General features: G+C 47.8%; 1 protein-coding gene and 1 long non-coding RNA gene across 2 annotated transcripts in view; one reads left to right on the top strand and one right to left on the bottom strand.

Moving 5' to 3' along the window:
- Positions 1–7697: 7697 nt before the first annotated feature.
- LOC137159651 (uncharacterized) lies at positions 7698–11553 on the bottom strand. The gene is made up of 2 exons (XR_010921683.1): positions 11441–11553; positions 7698–10354 (listed from the first exon to the last, which is right to left on the bottom strand). It is a non-coding gene; the product is annotated as an uncharacterized lncRNA (long non-coding RNA).
- Positions 11554–11888: 335 nt separating this feature from the next.
- Positions 11889–24053, top strand: part of CHRM4 (cholinergic receptor muscarinic 4) — a 34824-nt gene continuing 22659 nt past the window's right edge. Inside the window, exon 1 of the mRNA XM_067557645.1 lies at positions 11889–12130. The gene's annotated coding sequence lies outside the window, so the exon portion shown is untranslated. The remainder of the gene's footprint in view (positions 12131–24053) is intronic.

Raw genomic sequence — 24053 nt, 5'->3', positions numbered from 1 at the left:
AGTTTGTTTATGAACACAGGGATGTCCCTTGAACCATCCTGAGAGATCTTGATGAAACTTTCCTGGAGGCACTCTGCAGTTCTCTCCTGAAGGTTTCTAGGGATGACAGCTTTATGTCTTCCTCTGCAGTAGGACACTTTCCCACTCTGATCAGTGATAACTTTGGTTGGCACCATGGCAGTAGACAGGCTTGCAGCACAGGGGCCAGGGTGGCTTTGGGACATCTGCAGCAGCTGTGCTCACTGGGCCTGTGTTATGCTCAGGAATGAGAGATCAGCTAAAATCACTGCCTGTGGAAAGTGCCACCAGTACTCAGTGCCAGAGCCCTATATTCATAGTTTCATGCAACCGAGCAATTCCCCCATTTCCCTCACCCTGGCGGCCCATACGCACCATGGCTGCTGCTGAGAGTGGTGCAGTGCACAAGGACTCCTAAGCAAAAGTGTCAACTGGCGTGTCTTGTGTAAAAGTTATGGGGGACAAGGGAGGGCAGTTCTGAATCTTAAGTTTTGCTTACCTCTGCGTGTTTTATCTGCTGATGATGATGATGCGGCCTTGAAGGGTTCCCTCTCCACACTGTGGAATGCCTGAGGGATTCCACATAAGGAGGGAAAGAAGAGGACTCAGGATAATGTGTTCCATGAGATTCTGCAAGCCAGGGCTGCATCAGACCGTGAGCACTGAGGGTGAATACTGCAGACAGCCTGGAGAAGGAAAGAGTGGAAAAGAGAAAGGCCCAGGAGTCCCAGCCAGAAAAGGAGAGGGAAATGGGGAGATAAAGGAGATGGGGAGATAAAGGAGAGGGAGATGAGAGAATGGGGCTTCTCCTGCAGCAAACACAGATGCTGGAGGCTCTTGTGGACCTACAGGTTCAACAATCCCAGGCTTGCCTTGCTTTGCAGTCCATGGAGGACTCCATTCCAGCAGCTCCCTATTTCCCCCCACCCCCAATATTCCATGTGGCATCAGAGCCTCTGACCTATCACTCCAGGGACATTAAAGACAACCATAGTTTCACATATATCGACCTGTGAAAGCCACGGTTGGTGTATGTGTAGCTAAAATGGACATGAATGTTCTTTCCCCTTCAAACATTTCTATTAATGTAACAAGTTTTTAATATTTGCTTTAAAATTGCCAGAATTTTTCTTTTCACTGATTTTTGTTACTGAATAAAATTATATTATTTGGAACATAATTCATCTTTATTAGTTCACAACATATGCTGCAGAATGCCTAGCAGTTTTGAAAGCAACCAATTACTTGTTACTGTACAATGTGACACAACTCATAGGAGCAGTAATAAACAGTGAAATGACGATAAATGTAGAGCAAGCACTATAAAATTAGTAGGTGCATTGATGGTGTTATAGTCATAGATGTACACCAAGCACCACACAGTTTCTAAATGGCCCCAAAACAGCAGGGCTCTTTGCAAGCCTCCCTGAGCGGCATAGCTCTCTATTGAGTTCTTCTAATACCCCTTGTGTCTGGCTGTTCAAATGCAGTTGACAGCCACTTCACCCCAGCAGAAACGTTCCCCCCTTTGCCTCACAGATATTATGCAGGACACAGCAGGCACCTGTCATTGTGGGGATATTTTTCTCATTCAGATCCAACTTTGCGAGTCAACAATTCCAGAATCCGTTCAATCTTCCAAAAGCACATTCACCTGTCATTCTGCACCTGCTGAGTGGGTAGTTGAATCTTTCCTTGGTGATGTCAAGTTGGCCACTGTACAGCTTCTTGAGCCAGGGGATCAGTAGATAGGCTGGGTCCCACAGGATCACTATTGGCATTTCAACATTGCTTGCATAATCAGAGAAGAGAAGAGAAGCCCTTTCTGTTGATGTATTCTGTGGCAAGGTGGGCTGGTGTCAAAGTAGGAATATGTGTGTTGTCTGTCACCCCAATGCCATTCAGGAACCACATTATCCTGCATATTGTCAAGAGTCACAGTCCTGTGTAGCAGGAGGTGATTAACTTTCACACTTTTGCACACTTTCATGCCCGTGGCCCCTGCAGTGAATTTTCCAGCTTCAAAATGATTCCCCACTGACTGCTCGCTTCCACAGTGCGATCACCACTGTCAGTGCAGCTCTCGTTTTGGTGTCCCAGCACTCTAGGGATGGGGTGAGCTTAGTTCACAGATTCAGGAATGTGGCCTTGTGCGTCCAAAAGTTCTGCAGCCACTGCTAATCATCCCAACCCTGCATTACAATGCAATCTCTCCAGTCAGTGCTCATTTCTTGGGCCCAGAAGTGGCACTCTGCATCTCCAGCTCCTTCATGAATGCCACCAACAACACTGAATTGGTTCTTGCTATGGCCCACAGTAATTAGTCCACCAAGAAATTGTCATGTTCCACACTGATCTGGGTCTTCTTGAGGTTCTGCCAATACAAGAGAATTGTGCATCCTGTGCTTGCAATGCTTATGACAACGGTGCAGAGCTGTACAGGCTCCATGCTTCTGTCATAGGTGGCAGACAGCCAGGAGGGCTGTGTGGGTTTGTGGGATTTTGAAAAAAGGTGTGAAAATTCTGGGGTATAGCTGACTTTATAGGCTGGAGACAGTTGCGCACTGGGAAGTTGACCCCTTTTTCCCAGTCACGCCTGCACAGCTTGTTTTGGCCTCACTATGCGTTGCCAAAACTTCCCAAAAGACAGTACACTGGATGGTAGCAGGTTTCACACTGGGCTACCAACCTATGGTGCACTGCACTGTGCATCAACACAAGCGCTCCTGCTGCACATGTGCAATGCTGACACAAGGAGTCCAGTACACATGCACACAAGCAACTTACTGTGGTAGCTATCTGCCAGTGAAACTTGCATTGACCAGTTTGTAGTGTAGATGTGGTCTGAGACCCTGCTGGACAAAGCATGGCTGGGCAAACCCTGACAATTTGTCTTCCTTTCAGCAATCCCACCACTCACTACAATAGGCTAATGTGCTGTATGTCCCCTTAGCTGGGTGTGGGTTATTTGTGTGTGTGTGGGAGGGGGTATTTGTAGGGGGCACTTTTTGACACAAACTCAAAAACTGTGGGCCAGCTCTTTAGCATGTAAATCAGCATATTCCCCTGAAGTTGATGCACTGAAGTCAAAGGAGCTATGCTGGTTTGCACCAGCTGAGAATCTGACCCTGCTAATTCTATTCTGATAACTCCAGAAAAGACAGTCTTGGAACTGCTACTAACTGAGTAGTGCCAGGGACTGGCCTGTGGTGAGCTTGTCAGTAGCCAGCTGAAGTGGATCCTCTTGGTGTTGATGGGGAGCAGCACAATGGGAATTTATGCAAGTGACTTGCCTGCTTGACCTTTTCAGGATGCCAGTGATACATCTGAAACTTCCAGCCTTGGAACTGTGTCAGCAGAGAAAATTGCCTAAATTACAATAAAACATTATCTTTGCCATGACTCACAAATCTCTCCCCTTCTCAAGGCAGGAGATTCCAGGGAGGGGGGCGCTTGCAGGCTCGGCCTCTGTTTCTCCTGCAAGCCTGCGACTAGGAAATACTGCCAATATTTTAACAAAGGATTTCCACAGAATGGTCTCCCTTAGCCTGTGATACCTCCTCTGTCCCAAAGGTAAGTGGAGGTGTGTGCATAAGGGAGAAGGGAGCGGAAAAGGAAGGGGTGTACGCAGAGAGGAGGAAGCGTGTGTGTGTGGGAGGGATGGTACTTGAGCGGGGAAGGTTATGTGTGGAGAGGAGGGCGAGCCTGAGAAATCTTTTTTGTTTTTCCTTCCTAACAAAACCGCTTTTTTGTAACTACAAGCGAGAAGCAGCACCATGGGGTAAATCAGATGTTATGTTAGGAAACTGCGTTTTGTTGCTTTGCCCCTGGGAAAATATAGGCGTGTTTGAAAGCGAGCGTCTGAGGGTTCAAGAAAAGAGTTATCATTGACAATTTTTCTTTCTTTTCTTCCCCCGGAAATGTTTTTGAAAAGCCCCTTCCATCGTGCCCAGCCTGGTCCATTTCAAAGGCAGACCTCTTGTTCGCTGGATTTGAATAAATCCTCTGTGGCAGTGCTGATTTATCAGTATCCAGAGAGCAGAATGGACTCCAGCAGAGGAAATAAACCTAACCCAGCCCTCTCCCCTTTTTAGCAGTGGAATATGAATCCGGGGACTCCCAGGCGTTCACTGTAGCCCATCCCTAATGGGGGAGATAAGCAGGCCCTCCTTCTCACATGCACCCTAGGATGGAGAATACTAGCGCTATTTGAAATGAAAACTGCATCGCTCAGTTTGATTGTATGAAGTTCTTTTTAAAGAGCTGGAGGCTTCAGGAATTGGAGTGGATTTCCAAGATCTCCAATGGCTAAACTGGGGATCACGGGGTAGTCTATGATCTCTAGGCCTCTTCCCCTGGAGCTTCTTCACCAGTGAAGTGTCGGGCCCTAAGCTAGACACACTAAGCGCACCCCCCCCCATGCCTCTTGTCCGTGGTGCTGAACTGCGGGTGGGAGCAGTCTGCAGCCAAACTAGAGGGGAGATGGAGAATTGACTTTGACGACCCCTGAATAACTTATTTTAAAACATCCAAGAAAATTGTTGACTTTAGAATAGAATCTTTTTTTGGGGGGGGAGGGGGACACTTTTCACTGATATTTTCTGAAATGGAAGGCAAAGTGGGGAGCGGGGAGGAGACAATTCCCCATAAATATTTGAATGAGCGTCAGGTGAAATTACAGGGTTTCAAATCATTGTGTCAGCTGCTGAAATGTGAACATCTGCTTCTTTTGTGGTTTCTTTTCTTCCTCTGTGCTTTTTTTATGATTATTATAGCATCACTGATCTCTCTGCTGCCTGATCTGTTACACTGACGGAGCATTTGAGGAATCAGCCCCGGAGTGCATAAGCTAGCCTGGTGCTGAGAAAAGCAATGATTTAAAAAGAACGTGACACTACATTCTCGGAGCAGGGGTTTTGTTGGTGGGCAGGGCTAGGGCGAGAGGTTCTGGTGTAGCGGTGGGGTTCTGGTGCAGGGCAAGGATGTTTTGCAGGGCTCTGCTGGAACAGGAGGGGTCTGGTGCAGCGCAGGTATCTCGGGCAGTTCTGTTGCGGTGCTTGGGTGGGGTTCTGTGGCAGTGGAGGGTTTTCTACAGGAGCTTCTCTCGGGATGGGGGTTCTAGTGCAGTCCAGGCGTCCTACGGGAGGTTCTCTTGCCGAGCAGAGGTTCCGTGCAGGGTTCTCTTGGGGCGCAGAGGTTCTCTGCGGGGCTCCCTTGCAGTGCTTGAATTCTCTATAGGGTCCCGGTGCAGTTCCAGTGGGGCTCCATCGGCTTCCCAAGCTCCGTGATGCATCCCAGCTTGGGGGAGGAAATGTCCACCTGTGTTGCTCAATGAAACGCTGCTGGAAATGATTCCGAATCTCCCAGTCTTTTCTCCACCTGCATATTTCCCCTGCATATTTTAGCAGAGCCCCGGCATGGCTGGATAGAGAAGGGGAGCTGGTGGAGAAATTAGAAAGCCCTCACTGGACTTTCTCCCCTGACCTGGAGAGACCGGGTTCATGGCTCTACACTGTGTAGCAGAGTCGGGTTTCCATTCCCTAAACCCGTCGATATGGCGTGGAGGCGCATTCAGGTCCAAGCAGCCGGGCACGCTTCCCAGCTATTGGAGCAGAATGGGCGTTGGGGGAGCGGTGGCATCGGACGAGATGTTCAACTCATCGAGTCCCGGTTGTGCGCGTCGCTTCGTTGTGCGCCGCCAGTTTGTGCATCTCGGCGCCTCGGAGCCTCTGGCTCGGGGAGAGCGATCCCGGAGCAGACTGTGGAGTCTGCCAGGAGTCACTTCACTCATGGAAACCCAGCCGCAGGCGAGGGTACCTCCGTCCCCTGTAAATGTGCTCGGGGCTGAGGGTGGGGCGCGGGGCAGGGGGGATCAGGCAGGACAGAGGCTGCCCCTGGAGCTGCTTCCTCGGTTCAGGGCGCTGAGAAGCCCAGTGCCACCAGAGTCCACTCCCCTGCCTCCCCCCGTGCCCCTCCGGAAATGGCTCCGCTTCCCCCTCACGTGCCGGGTGGCTCTGTCGGCCCAGCCAGCAGCAGTCGGGGTATGGAGCTGGGACATGTCAACCGGACACTCCCCACCCCGGAGCGGAGGAGATCCCACTTGGAGCCCGGGCTCCCGTGTCCCGCTCTCTCAGGGGGGCACCTAGCGCCTAGCCCTGGCCGCTGGGAGGCCCCCAGGAGCAGGGGTTAGTTCGCCCCTGAACGTGGTCCGGGCTAGCCCAGTCTGCCTGAGCCACGGCCTGCGCGCTGGGCCCCCCATTCATGCCCCGAGAGCTGCGCAGCGAGAGGCCGAGCCGAGCTCACTGTCCCAAGGCGGCCGAGACTCGATTAATCTTTAGTCAGGGAGCTAATCTCGTTACCCCTAGGCCAGATGTCTCCGCGATGGAGCCCAAGCCCGCTGCGAGGGGGGAGGCCAGGCTGTCTCTCTCCCGCATCAGGGAGAGCCGCTCCCACCCCACCCGTGTCTGGTCCGCCTCCACCCCCAGCAGGGCGAGGCAGATCCCGTCCCCTCCACACCCCTGGCCGGGCCGCCGCTCTCCCGGCAACCTGTGGGCAGCGCACACAGTCCTCGGGTGCCGCTCCGTCAGCTCCCAGACCCGAGCCTCAGGCTCGGCGCTTGGAAAGGCCGGTCCCCCACCTGGGCGCTGAGATCGGTGCCGCTCGCCCTAGTTTGTCCCTCCCACAGATCCCGCCTGCACCCGAGCCCGCCGCCCCCCCCTGCCCCGGAGCTGTCCGGTGCTGAAACCCGGCCCGACAGCTGGTGGCTGCGAGAAGGACCCTCCGTGTGGTGGGAAGCGCACAGAGCCCCGCAGCTGCAGGCAGGCTGGCGGTGCGCCCGGCTCGCGGGGCTCGTGCGGAGAGGCGCCTGCTCCCGCCCCTCCGCTGTGTTGCTGGCCACGGGGCTCGTGCAAAGGGCCCGGCTGAGAACACAGAAGCTCCCGCTTCCCCGACATTTAGCAGGCTCCTCTCGCCCCGCGGGGAGCAGACCTAGCCCCCTCCCCGGCCACACCTGGGGCCGCCGCTTCCCCCCACCCCACCCCACCCCACCCCACCCCCAGGCCGTTCAGACTGAAGCCCAGAGCCAGGCGCCCTGCGTCCTGCCCCGAGGCGAACACCTGCGTCTTGGCTTCTGGGCCGGGGGCGGGATCTGGGCCTCAGACAAAGCCACGTAATGGAGGGACTGGGGCGGGTGGGGCACGACCCTGCGCTCCCTCCTGCTCCCCTCCCCCCTCCCGCTCCGCACCCCAGCCCGGCGGGCATCTGCCAGCGGCCAGCCACCGTCCCCAGGCTGGGTGCGAGGCGAAAGTAGCGCTCGCAGCCCCGCGCTGATTGGCGGAGGCTCCATTACATCACGGTTCCCGGGCTGCCTCGCTGCTTTTTTTTTTTTTTTTTGCACCGGGGGAGAAAAGTGTGTGCGGCGCGCGCTAGTTAGCGCGAGGGGGAGGCACATCTGGGGAGGGCTGGGCTGGGCGCGGGGCGGCCCCGGCACGAGCGCTGGCCATGCCACGGCGGCCTCCCCTTCGCCTGCCCGTCACAGCTCCAGCTGCCGAGAGAGGAGCCAGCCAGGGGTGGCAGGGAAATGCCCGAGGGAGCCTCCCATGAAGCGGACTCCGGCGTCCGGGCGTCGCTCGCTCTCCGCTGACAGGCACCATCCCTGCAGCCTCGAGCACTTCCCGGAGTGCAGGACGATGCATCATGGGCTTTGACAACAGCACCGGCGCCGGGGCGCTACCGGCGTGCGGGGCGCCCGGTAAGTGATCTCCTCTCCCCGGAATGCGCGCAGCGATGCCCCCGGCTGTGGCTGAGCTTTGCACCGGGCAAGGGGCAGCCGGCAGGTGAAAGCCTGTGTCACACTGCAGCCAGGGACCCCGCTGCCACAGCGCCGGGAAAGGGGGGAGTGGTCATCTCCGCGCCCGGCTACGCTTCCCACAGTGAGTGACCCGTCTCCAGCCCTTGGCCAAGGAGTTTGCAGAAGTGGGGGTCGGGAAGGGGGTTGCGCAGATTGGATAATGGGGCATGGCTCCTTCACCCTTCTCTCTTTCCTCCATCAACCCCCCCAAACCCCAAGCGCCCTCTGCTCCTCAGCACAGAGGTGCCAGCTCCGTTGGGGGTGCACTTAGATGGAAAGCAGGCAGGAGCGGTGGGGGAGGCGACTGTGCCGAGGTGCAGGATCACCCAGGGCCAAGGGGTGGTCTGGTCAGCCGGAGGAAGGGATGGTGTCTCCCCCGCTCCCCGGTGAGGGGTCTCTGCCCCCGGCCCCATCCCTGCACACAGCGGCGATTCTCGGGGCCGTTGGCAGCCTCCGGGTCTGGCATTTCCCCGCTTTTCTGCGCTCGCCCCAAGGAAGACGGGGACTGTGGCTCCGGGCTCGGGTACGGGGCGGACTAGGACGCTCTGTCTCTCCACCAACTTTCGTGGACTCCATTTGCCTAAAAACGGCTTTTCTTTGCTTCTCTCTCGCCTGTTGTGGAGCTGTCACTTAGTTGGCCGCTAGATCCCTCCCTCTTCTGCCTCCCCCTGACCTCCCAGATGCAGCGCTAACAGCTGCAGCTGCTGGAAGGGGCAAGGGGGGAGGGAAGCAGCTAACCCGGATTCCACCAGCTGGGACCGCCGCTCGGGGCAGCGCCCACATGGCCCCAGGAGAGTGAGAGCCAGCTCAGGGCGACTCGGATCGCCCTTGGAAGCGACTTTCAGGAGAGAGCCATCATCTGTAGCACTTAATTCGGATCCAGTCTACAGCCACATCAGACTGGTACCCAGAGCAGGAGGCGGCTCCTATCCCCATTGCCGCCTAGGGGACCCCACACTCCTTGCCCAGCTTCTGGGACTGGTCCCCTCGCCTTCCCTACCTTCTGCTCCCTCCCGGGAAATCAGGCCACTAGCACCCCAGCAAATCACGTGGCACTCACCGGGACCCCGAGTCCCGGATCCTTCTGGGGGCGAGCTCTGGGGACACGGGGCCGCTCCCCCCCTCCAGCACTAGGGCCTAGTCAGCCTTGGGCTTGGCACAGAACTGCTGCTGGCCGCGGGGGACCTAAGGACCAGTCTGCGCTGTGGAGCCGGCTCCCTGACTCCGCTACAATTAGCGAAGGACTCGGGGGGCACATCTGTCCTAGGGCATAAATCAGGGTCGGGACACGGGGCTGTGTCATTATCAAGCAAACCCAGGATCGTTCCTGTTCCCTAAACCAGAGCGCTGGCGCCACAGGACACAGCTTTGTTACAGTGAGCTGGAGGCTGCACCAAATGGGGGGACACGGTCGCTGTCCGGGAGAGCGAGACTTACTGGACAAAATAGAGATGGGAGGAGGGAAGGGGAGCGACAAACAAATACAAAGGCCTAGGTGGGGACCGGCCAAAGGGTTTAACGATGCGGAGCGGTGGGTGGTTTGTGTGTGTGTGTGTGTGTGTGTGTGTACGTGTACAAAGACACCTGTTGGGCGGCGGTAAGGGATGTGTAGCCAGGGGCTGGGTGGATCATGCTCATTCTGTGTCTCTGGTATGATATTAAAGGGCAGCGTGGTGTGAATTTACCACTGAAGTACTGTAGAAATGACAGCGGGGAAATCTGTATCAGATACCATCTAGTCCCACTCCCCGCTCCCTTGTCGGGCACGGATTGTTCCTTAAAGTCTGTTCTCCCGGGCTTTGATTATCCAGTTTTAAATGTTCCCACGGAGAGGCTGACATTCCTCTTCTTACCAGATGACCCCAGTCTTTCCCAGAGCTCCCAGTTTGGCTCCCTCGTCCCCATTCACTTCACGTTTCTTTTGCTTATTTTCACCCCATACTTCAATTATACCCTTCGGGACCACGCTAGGTAATTCCTGCTTTCCTTGGGTTTACTCAGTGAAGGGTAAAGTAAATCAATCGGGATCGGGGGGGGGGGGGGAGGGGGCGCGGGGTGTTGACTGACAAGGTGAGACTATGTGTGAATGGGAATTGGTTGGAATTCTCATTCGCGGTCACTTTAAACGATGGATTCATTTCTTGTACTGTTCACATGGTTCTTTTCAAACACATCTCACCAGGGCACTGTTGAAGTGGGTGATGACATCCGAATGGGCACCAGTAGGCGTTGTGACATCGGAGCAGGCACTCTGCTTCCGGGAGATATTGTTGGATTTGATGCTTCCATTTGTAAGAAAGACTTGTTTTCCCAACAAGAAACTGTCTAAAAAGAGACTCCGTTTAAAATGAAAACGGCTCCCTCAGATTTCCTAGCAGAGGGTTGATACACATAGCAAGTGCGATCTTCTGCTCAGGAGAAGGGAAGGGGTGCGGTTCCTTTCAATCCATGTCCATGCAAAAGAACCTTTCACTCTTCTTGGCACATCTGAGGGTTAAAAGCAATGATTTAGCAGAAAGTGATGGACATGGACAAGGCAATCTCCTAGCTGATCTCTCTCCATTCCAATAATTCAGGGTTCTCCTATCTTTTCAGGCTACACCTTAAGTGAGAGATTGTCTCATGGATGTCTCTCCCATCTTCCCTTCCCACCTCCTGTTCCTTTCACAGCTGTGCTGATCCCACCTCCCCGCCTGTTCACTAGGGTTCAGAGCATCTGTCTTCCCATTGGTGACCAGATAGCTGCCCTGTGGCACTGGCCTGTGGCATGAATGAATTCAGTAATGGCAACCCCCAATGAAAAAAAATCATGAATCAGACCACCCTCCAGCATGAGACTGGTTTAAAATCAGGCCATTAGACTGAGAGTTTGGAGAGCTGGGCTCAAGCCCCTGCTCTTCCACAGATTGCCAGTGTGACCATGTCAAGTCATTTAGGCCCAGCTCCATAAGGGTATTTAGGCTCCTAACTTTCATTGAAATCAGTGGAAGCTAGGAGTCTAAACACCCGTGTGGAGCTGGGCCTTAGCCTCTCCCTCTCTGCCAGTGTTCCCTATTTGCAAAATGGGGATAACAGTACTTACTGGAGGTGTTATTAGGATAAATACATTAGAAATTGCAAGGTGCTTGGATACTATGGTGATAGGGGCCATATAAGTATTTAAGGGTATGTCCAACATCTGCAGCCGGCCCGCATCAGTTGACTTTGGCTTGCAGGGCTCTGGCTGTGGGGCTATAAAATGGTAATATAGACATTTGGGCTTGGACTGAAGCCTGAGCTTTGGCACTCCACGGGGTCCCAGCACTTGTGCTCCTGCTGTAGCCCAAACATCTATTCTGTAATTTAATAGCCCTTCAGTCTGAGCCCTGTTAGCTTGACTCAGCTGCCGTGGGCTGGACATTGGTGTTTTATTTCAGTGTAGACATACCTTAAGATAGCTAGAGAGTTTCCTGGAGCTGGGGGTTTAAATAAATACCAAATATTGGAAGACTCATAATAAATTGCAAGAGTTGGCAACCATATGTTAGCTTTTTATGTAATTTTGGCAGCTGCAAACAAGGACCCAGTACCCACCTGCTCTCCACAATCCAATCTGGGAACCTCTTCAGTTATGCATTGTTCTTTCTAACTTGACCAGTGGCACACGCAGACAGAGGCTTCCCCCAGCATGCACTAGAAGTCACCACCTGTGCTTTCGCCAAAAATCCAGAAAACTACATTGTTGTTTTCATTGGCACAATTCACCTTAGCGCAACACCAACTAAAGACATTTATTCCCAGAGAACCAGCTAATACCAGTTCCTGCATGGGGGAGACACACCCATTCCCAGAGAACCTGTGAGGTGATGAGTCATCCCTGAGCTACAGCCTGATTAAGCCTCATGCAGTGTTGAATCATTTCTGTGCTCGGCTTCAGCCAATCCACAAGTCAGGAGCTGGTCTGGTGACTCTCAGAACAGGTATATAAGCCTCACAGGAGACAAAATACCAGTTCAGTCTGCCTACTTCAGGTGGTGGAAGGAATGGTTACTTTATGGAGTGTGGTGACAGATACCTGCCTGAGCTTGTTCCAGCCCTATGCTTGCCTTGTTCTGCTCTTGACTCCTGATTCTAGCTTTGACCACTGGCTCTGGATTCTGGCCTACTGCTGCTGCACCAATTACTAGGCCTGATCATCTGTTTCTGGCAGAACCAGACAATAGTTGTTCTGGCAGGTGGAGACATGCCTGTTTCCAGAGAACCAGCCAATATCAGATCATGCATGTATGTATTCAGTTGTATGAGACAGATATATTTAAAAGTGAAAGATGTTTTGGGCATGTAGTTAGACATTCCAACAGAATGCTGTATATGTGCTAGCATCATATACTCCATCTTATGTAGAGTGTGACTGGTATCCCAGTTAAACATACTACCTGAAAGGGTGCTTTCAACTACATCCGTACCACTCCTCTTCCCAGGTAACATCAGTCTAGATAATCTGCCTCAGGGAGTAGAATTTGCAGGACATATATTCTGCCTTCGTGGAAAGCTGACCACAAGGTAGAGCAATTTTCTCTGACCAAATTTTTTTATGCAATGTTAAGGTTACATGTTTAGATACAGAAAATCAGTAGTGAAGAAATTAAAGTTCTCACAAGGCCTGGTTCAGCAGTGTACCTAAGCACTGGCTTGAAGTCATGACACACGTATGTGCTTGGCTAAATCAAAGCCCTAGTAACATTACCTTGCTCACACTATATAGATTTAGGTGACATTTAATAGCATAACAATTAATCAAAGTATTATGTGGAAGGAGGGTAAGTTAATATTACTATGAAAAACTTAACTTTTGCATTCCAGTATTATTTCATGGTGCACAAAGGCATGATAGGGACTCTACAGAACTCATAGGAAATTACTGTTCAGGTTTGAAAGAGAATGCAATGCAAATCTTAGATGAGTGGGTTGTGTGGGAAACGGGGAGGGAGGATGGAGGGGAAGGATAAAGATTATCACAAGGGGATAATTTGTTTTCTCACGTTAGGCATGTGACTATCTCCATGGATTAGTTTGTTTTTTTAATACAAGAGAGCTTACCAGAAATGATTTAATACTGACATAATTCATTTATTATGGGCACTGCACAAGAGGTGGCGTGTTTGTATTTAAACCTGTCCTCACAAGATTCTAGTAATATATAGCATTGAGAACCAAATAAGTACCTGAGAGAGTTTTTGCTGCTTTATTAAAAAGAAGGAAATGAAATGCAAACACCTTTATCCCCTCCTCTCCCAAAATGTGAGAGATACAAAATACCTCTGCATGTGCACACTGAAATTGCACTAACTATGCTCTGGAGTTCCTCTCTCATTGAGATGTCTGGAGTTCTTGGGAGCAGTGATCCAGGTTAACTGAAGTGAATGGGATTGGCAAATCCCTGCTATTTTTTCTGCCAGGTTGGGTTAACAGGAAAGCAGATGAGAGCCTATGTTTCTGTCTACTCCTGTTGCTGATGCTATGATTGAAATGGGCCCTGCATCCTGCCAGATTTCCCCGCTCCCCCCCTGTAATTTTGAGCTTGCATATGGGTAAATTATGCCAAGGTAGCCACATGCATATACACAATAGGATTTTCTTTTGCATGGCCAACTGGTACCTTTACCCAGGAGCTGAAAACTGGGGCCTTACTATGCATCTTTTGGAGAATGATGTTGTGATGATGTTGCATGCATTAATTTGCTTCACCAGCTTTTCCCTAAAGAAACCTGGGAGTAGCAACTTCTTGGGAAAAACAGGTGGGAGTCCCAGCATTGGGATGTCAGAGTGGGTGGGGTGTTATTAGGTTGCTGCTATAACCTTAGCAGGTCTTTAAGGGAGTATGCTTAGAAGTGATTTTTTTTTTTTTTTTGGAATCACTTATGACTTTCTGAGGGTTAACTCCTCTCCCTCCTCCATGATTCCTCCATAAAGTTCTGAGAATGTAAATATGGATAATGAAAGATCCTATCATGGAAACAGTGGAGTGGTTATAGAGTTCCTGGTCCTCAACAGTTACCAGAGAGGATCAGGATAATACAGAGAGAGTTCTCCAGTTATTGCTAAAGGCATGGCTCTTGGTGCTTACCTTCTCACACCATAGAGGCTAGAATCAAAGCATGCAGATCCCTCTACTTCTCCAGTTTTCTAGCAGATACATCAAGCATTTCCTTCATCCTGACGTGTCTGCACTTAAACTGTCACAACACTCACTGGCTGTATCGAGCTTTCTGCGTTCCAAGTACTGTACAAGCATTAATGAATCTGTCTTTACATCTCACCTGTGAGCTTGGTGCGTAGGCCCAGATCCTCAAAGGGATTTAGAGGAAATCAATGGGAGTTAGGTGCTTAAACCCCTTTAAGGATCTGGGCCTCAATTCCTGTTCTGGCTTGAAGAATCACAAATCAACTAATTGGTGTTTCTCCAAAACTGGTAACTTCCATAGAGTTCAGACAACCAGTTGAGAAATAGCAGGCATCCTCAAACTGCTCTGGACAGGTTGCTATCCAGGTGCAGGTTACAAGATTATAGTAGTATTACTTATTTAGCTAATTAATGTATTAATTAGTTGCAACAGAGTATCACCCCTGACCAGTTCTGGGCATTTCTCGCCTATGGGAACACATATGAACTCCATTTAAACCGTTAGTTAGAGGATTAATTCACTGTGCATACTGCCTCTCATTTGCATTTGCCATCCTGCATATGTTCAGAGTAATTCATTTATGGAATTTACAAGCCAGGGTTTAGGCATTTCATAGGCATGGCGTATTTGGCCATCTCCCATGACTCTGGGCCAGGCACTTGGTGACAAGTGGTAGCAGACTATACTGCTGCTCCATGCCATGATTTTGCTCATGGCAGAATGGAAGGATAATTTGACATTAAGGTGGCCATGTAAGGCAGTGCATCCTCTCCTGAAAAGTCCCCAGTGAATCTCATCTCAGTTTCCCTGCCCTACTGCCTCCTGTGGGAGTTCTGCCTCTCATGTTGAGAAAGGAGGAATGACAGCTGAAGGTAACGTGATGGTTTTGGCAACAAACACACAACCCGGCAACAGTCATCACTTGCCCACATAGCTACACCCATACATCATATACATAAGGCCTCTCTTCCCCCAGACACCATGTATACACACACCCTTCAGTTTGTCACATCTGTGTTATTGATCATAGGTCACAGAGTTAATTTGTGAAAGATGTTAATAGAGCCCAGGCTCATTTAAAATAGTGACCTTTAGAGAATAGTTCTCTGTAAGGAGCCTATGGTGGAGAAATTTGCACTCAGTGCCCTTTGCTTCTCATTGTTATGGGTTTTCTGCCACCGTTTACACCTGTAATGGTAGCATATTACACCCACTTGAACTCTATCATAGCTCAGAGTCTTACACCTTATCTCATTTTACTTTACCAGGAAGATGAAGTAAACTGTATTGTTAAAGTCCCCTAAATGGTGCTGCTATAGATACAAAGTCCTATTGCTATGACAATTCAGAGGTCACTAATGGAGGTCCTGCAAATAAGAGTCATGTTAGCAATGTATTTACTCCTTACCTATACTCCGTGACTCCATCCTCTCCTATTCTGCTTTGCTTGATTCAACTCTTCTCTTCAAATTGTGCAGCCACACAGAGATCAGAGACTACCCCTCCATCTGTCTGGGTGAAATTTGCACCATGCAAAGGACCTGTGCACTTAAACTTTCCAAATAGGGTGTGAGACTTAAGTTGTGCATTAGTTTTTTGCTTGTCCTCTGCACAAATTTCCTCCTATGTAAGATGGAGATATGGTGATTCTCAGGGTACCAACAACTGAGAGTCACTTTGTTGGCCCTCTGTCTCGAGCGTGAGGGACACTTGTTTATGCTTAGTTGGGTGTCATCTCCCTGGCACCACCAGCTTGTTACTTATCCAAGCACTCTCCTCTGAGCAATGCTAGCCCTTTCTTTGCAAGTTAACTATAGGGGTACCCCAGTCCCTGAGTCCCTTTGAAGCATTCCCTTGAAGTGTCCAGTCCCTTATCCACTGAACACTCGCAAAAATGCCAGGTATGCTGTCCTCAAGGGAATAATGTAAACACCAGCTTATATGATTCAACTCAAGATCAGCCCCTTGCTGAATATCACAGCACTTCGATATATTTATAGTGAAAGCAAGGATATGTTTATAACCAAGGAATCAAGAGAGCGTGAGTAAGAATAATGGAAACAAAAGGTTCCATATGAAACAAAATCATAACTTACTTTCTGGAGACTAAACAGGCTAATCTCCCGTCTAAAGAAATTTACCTCACCCCCGCAAAATCCTCTGCAGTGTTTCAAGCAACGTTGGCTGAAAGCTCATTTGTAAATGCCCGGCTCATTTACTTCCTGGTGCAGGATAAAGGGGTGTCTTCTTTGCCTTTTACTTATATCCCCAGTTCATTGTCTGAACTCGGTCAGTATAAGCACCCGGGGCTTATTTTCCTGTGTGCTGCTTCCCTGTTGATTTCACATCTCCCTGTTAACTTCGCATGTACATGGATATCCATTGTGTTAACTTACAATATTTAAGCTGCATCTTGACAGAGAGACAGGTGAATAAACATTCCTTGCCTGAAAGAAAACCTGTTTGTCCGTTCTCTCTTGATAACAGACTTTAAACTATATTTTCAATATTATATATTTAACTCCTTACAAAGTATCCCTACATACATTTCACAGTGATATTGACCAGTGTGCGATCTTGGCTTTCATTTAAAACCTCACATGATATTCTTTGGTGACCAAAATGTACATACCAGAAACAGGACATTCCTGTAATCCCCTTGCTAGTTGGTATTAAGGGGATATCTTGGGTCAAAGGGAACATGAAGAAATTATTCTGCAGAGTTTGTACTTTAAGGCAGCCCCCTGTGTAGGCCATGGCAAGCTGAATTTGAAGTCCTTGGATAACATGGCACTCTGGTGCAAGAGAGTGGAAATTCTGTGGCAGCTTCATGTACATTACAAAATTAAGTTTTTTTTTAAATTAAATTCAATATGATAATGAATAATCCAGCCAGAACAGTGAGCTGTGTGTTATCAATATTGATATTAAATTCAATTTATTTGACATCCCCACATTTGAAGTGTCCAATTGCAGCAGAGTTTTGTATTGACATGCCTAACTGTACAATAAAAGCTGTCAAAAAAGGGTTTGGTAGCTGGATATAGAATAATTGGGTCTTTTGGCACAGGGGGTGGGTGGGAGGCAGTTTAGATTTGTAAGATAAACGTTTAGATTTTTTGCAAACATGATCACCAGTGAAATAGTTAATGTAATCTTTAGGTTCAAGAGTTAATGCTCCATTGATATGACCATGGCAGTTCATATTTCTTGGAGTATTATTTCAGGCTCTCTGGAAACACAGGCAAATTTTAATGCGTTGGTTACACTATTGGACATTTTCAAGGTTTTCTCTGCAACCATAAATTAATAAATTAAAAAAATGAAACCCAGATACAGGAGTACTATTCTGGGTCAGGGTGTATCTCACTGCCAATTCTGCAGGTGTTTATTTGTGGAAACATGGGGCCTTGCTTTAAAGCACACTTGGAAAATGACTGGTTGATATTGTTTGGATCATCTGCACTGGTAATGAGAATGTTTTGACTCTAGGTGGGACCAATCCATTTTTACTATCTGTACAGAAAACATGACTGAGATTTAGAGGAACATGGTGTATATCATGATCACTGGGGTGGTGCTGAAAACAATTTGACCCCATACCTATTAGCAGTTTGTGCGGGAGGGAGGAAATGGGGAAATCCTGTTGTTGACAACCACTGGTTAGCAAGCGATCATTTTCCAGTGTAGAGTGCCTGAAACCTTTTAGTTCTAGGTCCATCTTTTTGTTAGGTGTGTGTTCAGTGCCTAGCAGAAGGATACCCTGATCCCTGACTGGGCTACCTTGGAATTACCATAAAGCAAATAATAAATAAGTAATTCCAGTTTTTGTGGTCAAGAATAAGAAACAGCTTCACAGCTAATACATTAACTCATAACAGGAACTAGTTGGATCTCCAGATGAGAAAAGCTGCTGAATCCTGGAGAGGCTCAAGACCAGAGACCTGAAGTGTCTCATTCAGCCGTCTCTAGAGTCTGCCAAACAGCTGAAAAACCAGGAAAAATAAGCCAGGGGGAAGCAGGATCTCTTTATTTTAAAAAAAGCAAGCAACTTTATGTTACTAAGTAATGATAGAGCTGGGAATATTCACAACTATTTTCTTTTGTGCTTCTGCTGGCAATTTGGCATCGCGTTATTATCTCACTTCCATGCTAGCTGCTACTAGGGTGCACCATTGTGGGAACGTTATTGTTCGTGCTGCCTAGCAATAGGGTTCCCAGCACAAGTAAGCTGTTGCTGCTGAGGCTCCTGGAATCTGTGCCAGCATGCCCACAGTGCCTGTTAACAGAGAGCTCAAAAGAATGGACCATAAAGGCAAAACAATAAAGAAGTATAGATTTCATAATCACAAATGTAAAGTGATTCCTTTTCAGACAGAATGCTATCAAACAAGTTTTCTTTAAACATCTTAAGATCTGTTTCTTTATCTGGTGATGGTGGGTACTATTAGGACAGGAATGCCGCCTTAGCAGCCCGATATGACGTTATTTTGATATAATTTTAAGGCCATAACTACACTAACACTTATGCCGGCAGAACTTTCCTTGCTCAGATGTGAAAAAAAAAACACTCCCCAGAGCAACATAAGTTTTGCTGGCATAAGCTCTCATGTGCATTGCGCTATGTCGATTGGAGACCATCTCCCTCCGACATAGCTACCGCTGCTCATTGAACTGGTTTTATTATGTTGATGGGAGAGCGCTCTCTCCTGTTGGCATAACGCAGCTACATGAGCGCTCTGACAACAGCACAGCTGTATCGGCACAGCTGTGCTGCTGTAAGCTTGTGAGTGTAAACGTGGCCGTAGATGGAAGGAGAGGATGTGCCTTCCTGCTTCTTAGCTCATGGCTGCTGCTTGTCCTTACGTGACTGGTGTTGCTTACTGTAGAAAAAGGCCTCAGACCTTACACCAAGGGATACAACTAGATATTTGCTTAGTTGTACAACAGGCTACATAAAAAGCACTAGTGAAGTTGGTACAAACTAAAATTTCATACAGACAAAATGAGAAAGTAAGCAGTTTTTCAGTAATAGTGTGCTCTGACAGCTTGGTATTTTTCTCTCTGATTTTGTAAACAAGTAGTTTTTAAGTGAGGTGAAACTTGGGGTACACAGGACAAATCAACCTCCTGAAAGAGGTATAGTAGTCTGGAAGGGTTGAGAACCACTGCACTAGGGAACGAAACAGAATCCTATTTGCAGGAAATTACTTTTGGTGATTCTTTTCCCCCTCAAATCTGTAAAACTTCTGGGGATTCTTCTGCAGCAGCTATTTGCTGTTCTAGAATCTTTCTGGCTGAATAGCCTGAGAGTTCAATATCTTTGTGATAACCCTCTAGAAAAGGAGGAAGTTGGTATTTAATGTTTTGATATTATTAACGGGCATATTTTTGCAGGACCCATTTTGAAGTTATAATTATCCAGAAGAGCCCAGCATCTAGAGGATGAAATGAGTTTTCTGATGTCAAGCCCCATGTTTCTTTGTATCGTGTTAAAGGAAAGAAATTGCCTGCCTGATCCTAACAAAGGCAACACAAAAAACAGCTGCTCTTCATGGCTTGAAGTTTATGCATTCACTAAATTGTCACACTATCCTTGAGGACCACTTGGAAGCAGCTACAGCTGGTGCAGAATGTAACCTCTTGATGCTAGGCATAAGGAAGCATGTTGCTCAAGTGCTTCAGTGATGGCACTGGCTTCTTCTTTGATCTATGTTGAATTCAGAGAGTTGGCTCTGACCACTGAAGCACTGTTTTGTTTGGGTCTTTGCATCCTGTGTCCATATTTCCTGCTATATGCACAGATGTGAGAGCTGGGATCAGATGTGCCAAAAGCCGTGCTTAGACTGGAATGTCTGTGTGCTGTGGCAGAGTATTTAGGGGGAGATCATGGAATGGGCTCTGGAATTTGCTTTGCCAAAGGTCAAACAGGGTCCCAGTTTCATAGACTTATAGAAGTGTAAGACTGGAAGGGACCTGACTAGGTCATCTAGTCCAGCATCCTGCACTCAAGGCAGGACTAAGTAATAACTAGACCATTCTTGACAGGTGTTTGTCTAACCTGTTCTTAAAAACCGCCAATGATGGAGATTCCACAACCTCCCCCAGGCAATTTGTTCCAGTGATCAAGTACCCTGACAGGAAGTTTTTTTCATGTCCAACCTAAACTTCCCTTGATGCAGTTTAAGTCCATTGCTTCTTGTCCTTTCCTCAGAGGTTAAGGGGAATAATTTTTCATCCTCTTCTTTGTAACAACCTTTTACATATTGGAGAACTATTATCATGTCTCCCCCATCCCACCCAGCCACCTCTGTCTTCTCTTCTCCAGACTGAACAAACCTAATTTTTAAAATCTTTTCTTATAGGTCATGTTTTCTAGACCTTGAATCATTTTTGTTGCTCTTCTCTGGACTTCCTTCAATTTGCCCACAACTTTCCTGAAATGTAGTGTTCAGAACTGGACATGATACTCCAGCTCAGGCCTTATCAACGTGCAGTAGAGCGGAAGAATTACCTTTTGTGTCTTGCTTACAACACTCCTGCTGAGACATCCCAGAATATTTGCTTTTTTTGCAAGAGTGTTACACTGTTGACTCATATTTAGCTTGTGATCCACTAACCCCCAGATTCCTTTCCACAGTACTGCTTCCTAGGCAGTCATTTCCCATTTTCTATGCATGCACTTCCTAAATGGAATGCTGTGCATTTGGCCATATTGAAATTCATCTTATTTACTTCAGACCATTTCTCCAGTTTGTCCAGATCATTTTGAATTTTAATCCTATTCCCCAAAGCACTTGCATCCCCTCCAGCTTAGTATTGTCCACCCACTTTATAAGTGTACTCTCTATGCCATTATCTAAATCATTTATGAAGATACTGAAGATATAGAACTGGACTAGGGCTGATCCCCAATATACCTTTCCAGCTTGACTGTGAACCACTGATAACTACTCTCTGGGAACGGTTTTCCAACCAGTTAAGCGTCCACCTTATAGTAGCTCCATCTAGGTTGTATTTCCCTGTTTTGTTTATGAGATGGTCATGCAAAACAGTATCAAAAGCCTTACTAAAGTCAAAATATACCACATCTAATGTTTCCCCACATTCACAAGGCTTGTGATGCTGTCAAAGAAAGCTATTAGGTTGATTTGACATGATTTGTTCTTGACAAATCCATGTTGACTGTTACTTATCACCTTATTATCTTGTAGATGTTTGCAAATTGATTGCTTAATTATTTGCTTCATTATCTTTCGGGGTACTGAAGTTAAACTGACTGGTCTGGAATTCCCCGGGTTGTCCTTGTTCCCCTTTTTATAGATGGGCACTAGATTTGCCCTTTTCCAGTCCTCTGGGATCTCTCCTGTCATTCATGAGTTTTTGAAGATAATCGCTAATCCTTTGTTGCCTTTCTTGGCTCAGCAAAAGGCCATGAGTTCAGTCTTTACATGAGGGTAAGGTTATTTATTCTGTTTAAGGATGACTGTGTTTGTGGCACCGCTTACATTTGGAAAGCCCTCCCATTTATCATTCACAGGCCACATTCGAATTCCTCCTCCAGGTTCATTTCTGTTTATAATCTCAAGTACTAACTACTGGGAACTGAAGCTCCATGCAGGGAGCATGACTAATGCAAGTTACCGCATGACCTTGTTGCTGTCATTCTCAGCCCTCATCCTTCCTTGCCCCGCCCCCCCCTCCCCGAAAGCCCTTCAAGGCAGAGACCTGTTGTATGTTCTAGGCTGCTGCTTAGAGAGGCTGAGCTATTTTTGCTGAGCTGCCGTAGAGCAGGTGGTCCTATTACCTTCAACCCAGGAATATAAAAGAATTTGAGGTTCTCTCTGAGGCTGAGAGAACTAGTCCAGAGACAGAAGAAGTTCTTCAGGGAAAACAGGTAAGTTCTAAAGAAAGGTTAGGCTAAGGTTTATATTTTGTTGCTGTTTAAGTTAAATCACGCTTTATATTAAGGTTCCATTTATAAGTACTGTAGGTTACAAAGGCTTAATAAATTAATAATAGATGTTTTAATAGCTGGCCAATCAATTATTATCGATTATATGGTCCAGCAGCCTGATAAATTATTTGTAACAGTGGCTTGTGACCCAATACCTTGTTGTGCTTGTTAACCATCTCTAATGCAGGCTGCTCATGTCTCTAACACTCTTATTGTTCGAAATAACCAAACAGGTTGTCCTGGAGGCGGATTGGGGAGACAGGACCCTTTATTGCCTGCTCGTTCCACTTCCACGCCGGGAGTGAGCAACGAGGGGGTTACTTTACAATTCTTTTATCCATAACAGTGTGTAAATGTGTACATTTCCAGCAACTCCCCATAAACCCTTATTTGGTTACATTGACACCTGTAAAATGAATATTAACTACATAATGAATATAATTATACCCGCCCCTGTTTGTTGTTTACAGGATTACCATACAGAGGACAGGCACATCACCTTAAAACCTATAAATTTTACACTAACATTCTTTGAAGTAAAGGCATGCCAGGGGGAGAAGGAAGATGCTTTCTTTCCACCAAAAGACCTTGCACAGGAATGCCAATAAACTTATCCCCTGCGCAGATGGCCAGGAAGGGAGGAGGAGAAGAGAGATTACAGACTCTAACTAAAATTCACAGAAACAAGATTTGCCCTTGCCTTGACCCTATTCCCTGTGATTTAGGCCTGACTACTTGTCCAGCTTTTAACTCTTTACTCTCCTACACTTATAACTATAATATCTATAAATGACCTATTGCCCCTTTATAAACCATTTATTAATGGAACCTTAATACACAGGGTGACCAAGTTAGTCACAAAGGCAAATTCAGTCAGGAGAGGAGGTTAGGAACAAACCTGGTGTGTGTGTGTGTGTGTGTGTGTGTAATCGTTGCTGCCCATTTTTGACTCAAGTGGTTAACCAAAGTTTGAGGCCCTGTGGGTGTTCCAGAGGGGCATAAAAATTGGTGATAATCAGGTATTTCTTTGACGCAGTTGTGTTTATTTACACAATGCACAACGTCCTGTGTCTCTGAGTGCAGAGGGAATCAAATAGCAGGAAACAACTTATTTTAGTCACAGCAGTAAAAGCACTCTTTTAGTCTGCTCTCCTGACCCAAAAATCTCTTCCCAGGTTTCATCCAGGGTCAATCACCATGCTTTCAGATGCTCCTTCAGGCTGTCTGTCTGTCGGTCTCTCTCTGCTTGTTCTCAGTTTCTGTGTGATCTTTCTTCCCACACAAGCCTACCCAAAATAATACGGTGTCAAGAGCTCCTGAATGGGTTCACACATATTTTAGGTGAAGGTTTATGCTTACAATTATGTTAATTGAAGAGTGAGTTCACACACCTGTTTATCTTAATGGGGTTCTAACTCAACCCATAACAAGATTTTCACCCAGTTCACAACAACACCCCCTATTTCAGTGTTGCTCATGATCCCGATGAGGTGGAAAATAGTGACACCCTACAATCCAACCCAAACAGATAGAAAAGAAATAATTTAACAAATGAAAAATAATCTGAGGTTACATATTTACATATGTACAGTGTCTCTGTTTCTGCCAGGATAGTTTCACATCACTAACATAAACAATTTCTGAGCTATTTCTGTCTGAGGCATCATCTAGTAAATCTACCCATTCTGTCTGAGGCCCTGTCTACACTTACCTGTGAGATTCGGCAGCAATCAATGGGAGTTACGCAAAGTAAGCAAAAAACCTGAGTAGCTCCCATCAACTGCTGAGCTTCTCTTCTGGGCTCCGCCTGCACTGCGTTGTGCCTACAGGAACAGCGTTCCCGTCGACGCAGCGCTACGCTAGTTTTGTAGCTGGTCTTAGTACGTCGATTTCTGGATCGATTGAGCGGGTCTGCACTGACTGCTCAGTCGATCCAGAAAAATTGATCTGACGGCAGCAAATCTGCTGCTGTCAGTGTAGCCGTAGCCTGAATGGGGGATTCATCTCTGAAGCAGCTTCTCTAGCCTCAACTTCCACAGCTCTAGTCTTAGACTGGAGGGCAGCC

This window comes from Emydura macquarii, unplaced genomic scaffold (genome assembly GCF_026122565.2).
Source record: "Emydura macquarii macquarii isolate MOO-44397 ecotype Brisbane River unplaced genomic scaffold, CSIRO-AGI_Emac_v2 contig_1876, whole genome shotgun sequence".
NCBI lineage: Eukaryota > Metazoa > Chordata > Testudines > Chelidae > Emydura > Emydura macquarii.
The sequence above is the reverse complement of the archived record's forward strand: the minus strand, read 5'-3'. Positions and strand labels throughout refer to the sequence as shown.